Below are 7,262 nucleotides of genomic sequence, written 5' to 3' on the forward strand. Positions count from 1 at the left end.
TACAAAGATGTGTACCGCCTTGGCCTCTAACGACTGGGCCAAGAAGAACCTTGTTTTGCATTGCCCTCACTTTCCTACATACAAGGACTCTCAGAGGAACAGAGGCTGGGCTCCACTGGCTCAATGCGGCTCTGCAGCACAGCACCCTTTCCTCTGGCTCCTCAGATGAGATGAGGGAGAGAACTGGAAAAGAAGTAGACCCTATGGTCTGACATATGAACTATTTCCCACAAAAGAAGAGGAAAATGGTGACTACAACACAGCTACTCACCAGTCACTAGCTGATGTACAGCCATAAATACTGCTGATCAGGGCCCAGAGAAAGCACAAAGACCAAGCAGCAGCACCAACTGCTGAATAGCAGACCTGCTTACGATCCAGTAGATCCAGCTGCAGACCAGCAGCTCCAGCTGCTATCCAGCAGATCCAGATGTTAACGAGCAGATCCAACTGCTAACCAGCAGAATCAATTGCAAACTAGCAAATCCAGCTGCTAACCAGCAGATCCAAGAGCAGACCAGCAGATCCAACCGCAGACCAGCAAGTCCAAGTGCTAAGCAGCTGTGCACTGTGCTCAGCATTATGGTATCATGTGACATCACAGGGTACGGAGCAGCCCCGGCCCAATGGCGGCACTGCCCTGGCCCAGCCCCAGCCTTGCTCCGCAGTGCTGCCCTTCACAGCAGCAGCTCCAGCCCACTGAGATGTGGTTTGTTTGCCCCTCTTCCGCTGAATCCAGGACTCTTCCTTCCCCATCAGCCTGTCTCAGGGCCTTTGACCAGCACAGCTTGCTTCAGCAGTGCTCCCCGGTTGCGGATTGAAGGCAGGCTGGGATGGCAGTATTAAAAACATTCTGTTAGCATCCATCTGCTGCTGTGTGTTCTTCACCAATGGAACTGTGCCTCTGCTGGGTGTCAGGCGGTAATTCAGCCGGCTTGTGAGACCAACAGGCGTGCCTGAGCCATGTGGGGGGCAAGGAATTCCACGCCCCTCATCTTGAGGAGCTCTATCCCTCATCTCTGCTCTGCACAGCATTTGCCAAGACAGAATACAAAGAAGGAAACCAAAGCACAATGATTACACTGCATGGAGCCCCAGTGCACTTACTCAGCTCTGTCCATCTGCACATGTCAATAAACTGTTTGTGTTTCTTCACAACCCACTCCAACCTTATCTGGCCCAATTTACCCCTCAGCCGGAACAGTGATGAGTCATAAACTTTTGTTTAACTAATCGCTTCTTAATTGTAAGAAGGCAAGTGCATCTTCAGAAGCTGTGTCACAGTGGGTTAGAGGCACAGGAGCCCTCTCACAGTGGCAGGTAGTACTGCAGCAGCCGCCATGTTGCTGCCGTGTCACGGTGTAAGAGGTGCGTTGGTGGCAGCCATGTGGCTGCAGTGTCACTATTGTTCCATGGCAGGCACCATGACTCTAAGGCAGAAGAGCTCAGGGCAGCTGCCTGCCAAAGAACCAAACTCTCTTGATGCTCCATCCTGGTGTCTGTGTTTCCTCAGACAGCGAGCAGAAATAAAGTCAGAAGCAAAGGGGCTATTTTGGCCAACTGCACGGACTCTATGACTGATCCAGAGGTGAAAATCATACACTGATAGGGCTCTTAAAGGGGCGGAGGCAGGGAGGAAGCGCATTGGTTATACCTACATGAAGGGTAGAGACCTCAATTACTCTTGGAATTGAAAATGGACCAAATACAGGATAAATATTAGGTGTTTCAATGCTGATCTGATTTTAAATAAGTGTTTGAAATATTCAGTGCTTATTTCTGTTGTGTAATTATTAAATCTTTCCCCTCCTGTCCCGCAGGCTGTTTTGAAGAAATTAAAGTTAGTCAGTTGAAATGATAGTGTTAATCTCTGAAAGCACTTTCTACTTTCTGCTATTTGGTGTATGGAGTGGAATTACCAGGTCACAGCCTGATCAGTGGCTGAGTGCAAGGTGTCAAGGTGTGGCTAATGTAGGGAGCTTAGGTGCAAAGCATGGAGGTTGAGCCAGGATCCACCCCTCCTCACCCTCATGAGGGTTAGCAGTTGGGGGAGCTGCATCTTTCTTGGAGGTGTCTGCACTCTGAGCTGTCACTGCTTGTTGGTAGAATTGAGCCAGTTTTCCTCCTTTTTTCTCTGCTATTGCTCTGTACTGTTTGCATCCCATTATAAAGCACTGTCATCCTCATCTTTGGCCACACAGTGTACTTTGTGCTTTATTTATTTATTTATTTATTTATTAAGTAAGAAGGCTAGCGGGACGAGGGAAATGATTGTGCTCCTCTGCTCTGCCCTTTTGAGGCCCCACGCAAAGTTCTGAATGAAAGTCTGCAGCTCCTGTGCTCAAGAAGGGTGTGGAGCAATTAGAAAGGGTTTGGAGAGTGCCTTGATGGTGCAGAGAGGACTGGAGTACGTCTCCTGTAAAGGCTGAGGGAGTTTGGCTTGTTTCTTCCTGGAGAAGAGGAGGCTCTGGGGAGACCTCATTGTGGTCTTCCAGTACTTGAAGGGTGCTTGTAAGCAGGGGAGACTGACTTTTTACATGGTTTGATCGTGACCGGAAACGGGAGAAGGTCTTTAAACTAAAAGAGGAGAAATTTAGGCAGGATGTTAGGAAAAAGTTCTTTACTCAGAGAGTGGCAAGGCACTGGCTCAGAGTCTCAGAGAAGTTGTGGATACCCCGCTGTCTCACTCCACTTTATAGCAGGGAGAGGAGGCTCTCTTAATATGTGTATGCCTGACAGTGAGATTAAGAAATAGTGGGTCAAATGTTAGAAAAACCAGTTAATTAAGAATCCTAGTGTTTTAGGGAGTTTGGAAGGGAGGGTAGGAAATAAAAGGAAGAAGTCTGTAGAAAGCAAGAGATAGTCCCCTCCATGTTATTCCAGCATTGCTCATAGGTCAGATGCTGATCTTCAGTAGTGGTGGGTCTTTGGGCGTTTTTGTTCGGTTGACAGTGACAGTGACAGTGACTCTGGTCACCCTTTCCAATGGCAGTACAAACTTTGTTATGGGAAAGAGCTCCAAAGAAATACTTTCAAATGTAAAATTGTCCTTACAGTGATGCCACCTGGTAACACCCATGTCTCTTCTCCTAGTTAAGTCAGAGTCTTATCACAAGAAAGGCTTTGGAAAGCAAGCTTTGAGCCAAAAACAAAGAAGGGTTCAGACACCCATCCCTTGAGGTGTTTGCGTCTCGACTGGATGGGGCTCTGGGCAGCCTGATGTGGTGGGTGGCAGCCCTGCCTACAGCAGGGGCTAGGAGCTTGATGGTCTTTAGGGTCCCTGCCAACCCTAGCCTTTCTAGGTTTTTGTGCTACTGTAAACTTAATTGAATTTCTGGTTACATGGAAAAATGATCTTTGCATCCCTGTTCCCTGGTGAGAATTCCTGGTGCCAGAGTCCGTACTCTCCTACCCATTGTCACTTCTCCCTAGGCACTGGCTTGGATGTTTCTCCATACTCTGCAGCAATGGTCTCCAAGCTGTTTTGACTGAACGCCCTGGAAAAGCACTGCTGTATAGAGCTGCGTGTCTTGTTGAGATGAGGGGAGGCTGCTGTTGTTACTCATGTTTTAATAACTGGAGTCCAAATATTAGGAATCAGTAAGAGACAGAAGCCCGTACATTGTCTGTGAACCATTAATCAGGCAGTGGTGAGAAAGTGTTTAATTGGAGTGCTTCAAACCCAGAAAGCTGTTGCCACAGTAGAAAGAGTTCAGCGGAGGATGACAGAGTGAGTAAACTTCTGAAGAGACTGACTGGTGAAGATCAGGATGTAGATGTGTGTTTGACCAGCAAGGTGGCCGTTGCATGGAGAGGCCCAGGAACTACAAGTAGCAGGAACAGAACCCCGTGAAACGCAGGAAGGGTGAGGTTGCATCGGAATGTAAAAAGGAGATTTGGTGATCTGTCGTATAGTTTTCCAGTTGTGCTGATTGTTTCACTTAGTATTTGAAACCACTGATGAATTTGCAGTGCACAACTCCCATTAATGTGAAAGGAACTGGGTATGCAGCTCATAATCATTAATTACTGCCACCAGTATGGTGGCAGAACTTATGGAGGAGGTTGAGAGGTTAAGGAGCATCAGAGAGCATGAGCAGGAGATAGATTTGTGGTGTGACTCTCTGTGAAAAAGATGTTGTGGTGATACTGCTGAGACAGAGGTGGACCCCCTGCCCTGCCACTGCTGAGTAGAGGGGTGGAAACAGGTCCAGGCTCAGCCATGTAGGCAACCACCATCACGACCAACCTCAATTCCCCAGGAACCTTTGTGAAGTAGATTTGAGGCCCTGGAACTCGAGGGAAAGGTGAGCAAGGGTGTGGTTGGAGTTTTGCCTATATGGTTGTCTTGAGTGAAGCAGTTGACTCCATGCCTCAAGACTGCCTCCACCCGGAAGAAAAGGGTTATTGTTGTAGGCGACTCCCTGCTGATAGGAGCAGATGGCCCTAGTTGTTGGCCTGACCCTACCAGCAGGGAAGTGTGCTGCCTCCCCAGGGCACAGGTCAAGGATATTTCTAGGGGATGTCCTGGTCTGCTTTGCCCCCCTGATTATTATCCCTTATTGATAGTTCAGGCTGGAAGTGATGAAGTCACTGAAAAAAAGCTTGAGAGCTATCAAAATAGACAAACACAAGAATTTTGGATCTTTTTGTCCACAGGGCAGTTTACCAGGCACCTGGCATGATGTCTGTAGATGGAACTCGCTTGTCTCCAAGAGGTGAGAGGATTCCAGCCCAGGAACTGCTGGGACTCATTGAAAGGTCTTTATGAAGGGGGAAGCAGACAAGATGAGGGCCACTGGGGATGTGTGTTTGAGGGTAGTTTGAGGGACTGGACTATCCATGCCCAAGCAATCTGAGGCTGAGACTGATCTATGCAATGTGGTTTCTTTGCATCTTTGTGAGCAGAATAGAAGCAATATGGAGTTTTTTGTTTGTTTGTTTTTTCTATTCAGGTAGTGGCTTGGTACGCTCTTCTCTACCAGAATGGAAGGAAGGGAGAGTGAGAACAGGAATTTGCTATAACTGGTGCAGAGAAGAAGAGGGCTGACAAAACTTCATTAAGAGGTACCTTATATTGATAGAGTGTACTTTGTAATTAGAGCATTGTGCCATGCTAACTTTGTTAGTGAATTCTTTCAAGTGAGTATCTTGGAATGCAATATTTGAAAAGGTCTAGAATTCTGTAAATAAGAACCTGCAAGCAGGCTCCCAGTCCCAAACTCTGGCTATGAATGCATTCACCACCCAGAAGGACCTTGATAAACACAAAAAGTGGACCCTCTTTTGTGATCCTAATAAGGTTCAACAAAGCAAAGTGCAAGGTTTTGCACTTGCGTAGAGGTAATCCCAGATATGCATACAAACTGGGAGAGGAATCCTTAGAGAGTAGCCCTGCTGAGAAGGACTGAGGGGTCCTGGTTAATGAAAAACTTCCATGAGCCAGCAGTGTATGCTTGCGGCCCAGAATGACTGTTGTGTCCTGGGCTGCATCAGTAGAGGGGAAGCCAGCAGGGCGAGGGAGGGGATTGTCCCCCTCTACTTGGGGGACAATTGTGAGGCCCCATCTGGAGGACTGTGTCCAAGCCTGGGGCCAGCAACTCAGAGAAACTGTGGAGCTTTTGGAGGGGGTCCAGAGGAAGACTGTGAAGATGATCACAGGGCTGGAGCAGCTGTCTTAGGAAGCAAGGTTGAGGGAGTTGGGCTTGTTCAGCATGGAAAGGGCAGACCTCATTATGAGCTTCCAAAATTTAGAAGAGGTTTTAGAAACACATGGGAAAGCAACATTTTAGAAGGGTAGTGGTTGATAGAACAAGGGCAATGGAATTTGATTAGATGTGAGGGGTAGTCGTTTTACTGAGAAGGTGGTGAGGTGCTGGAACATGCTGCCCAGAGAAGGTGTATGTGCCTCATCCCTGGAGGTGTTCAAGTCAATGAGGGATGGGGCCATGAGCAAACAGATACAGCAAGTGATAAAGTGTTGGGTATTGGGTAGGTGGTGCCTGCGTGCACCTGGGGTGAAGTCAGGGAGGTCATGATGTCACACAGGGGCTGTCACCTATACCACTATATAGGGTTTGTTGTGAGGCATTAAACTTGTACTTTCGGCGTTACGCACTGTGTGTGAGTCCCGTCTGTTCCCCGTGCGCTGAGGCACGGTACTTTCACACGGCAGCCTTAACTTGTCGCCGGATTGGGAGGCGACATTACCAAATGTGTTTTTCTAACATTCATTAAAGTATTGGGCTAATGATTCCTTATAAGCACTACTCACTAAAAGTACCCATTACTAAACAGTCTTTTTATTGTTTAGGATAAATAGAAGCTTCTTGTAATTTTGTTAATTAACACAATAGATTTTTCTGTTAATTATACAGAAATCTTGGCCTGAAATCTAAGCAGATACATAATAGTAATTTTGGATGTGTGTAATTCTGGAGTTTGGCCTAGGTGTTATGGATCAGTAGTCCTAGATCTTTTCATACCACCTGATGACAAAGTGTGGTAAAGATGCCAAGGACCATAAGAATAGTAAAGACAACTACCGTCTTTCCAAAAAGAGAGTCTCTCCAGTGCTGGGATGAATAGTATTGTTGGTACTGATGTTATATTGATATATAGTTAGTAGTATGGATGTATTACTTGCACTAAGCCTCTTTAATTTCAGCTCTTGTTAGCCGGGCTCCTTTTTATAAACTCTGAAATTCAGACAAATAAAAAGCATTATGAAAAACTTTATAGTAGCTAAACATTATTTAGCATGAAAAAGAATTTGCTTGAAGAAGAATCTACTCTCTTCCTAAAATGTTGTGTTGTTGATTTCTTTTTTGTTTGGATTTTTTTTTGAGACCGAGGCCAATTTTTATTCTTGCTAGCTGCGAAAACCCTGAAACCTCTTTCTAGCTATACTGAAGACATTATTGTACTTCTGACAATACGGTTGATATTTGTTAGTTTTTGGGAAGTTGCTTTCTCTATATAATGAATTAGGCCAAACTACTTTGCTAGACATCGTAACTGAGAATATTTCTGATAACTGAACTTCAAAGTTTTCATACTGACTATTTGCAGGAGAGTGTACATGCTACAGTCATCACTGTGCTTGTCTACTGATTTTAATAGTGTCAACAGTAACATAAGATATGCTCTGATCTCCTTAATAGAAGCTGGACATGTTGAGATACTGATGAAAATAATAGGTTTTCAAAACCTGCCTGAAGCATATACAAAACATAACTGTAACACAGGTATGGTCAAATTTA

This window comes from Excalfactoria chinensis, chromosome 1, assembly GCF_039878825.1.
Source record: "Excalfactoria chinensis isolate bCotChi1 chromosome 1, bCotChi1.hap2, whole genome shotgun sequence".
In the NCBI taxonomy this organism is placed as follows: Eukaryota; Metazoa; Chordata; class Aves; order Galliformes; family Phasianidae; genus Excalfactoria; species Excalfactoria chinensis.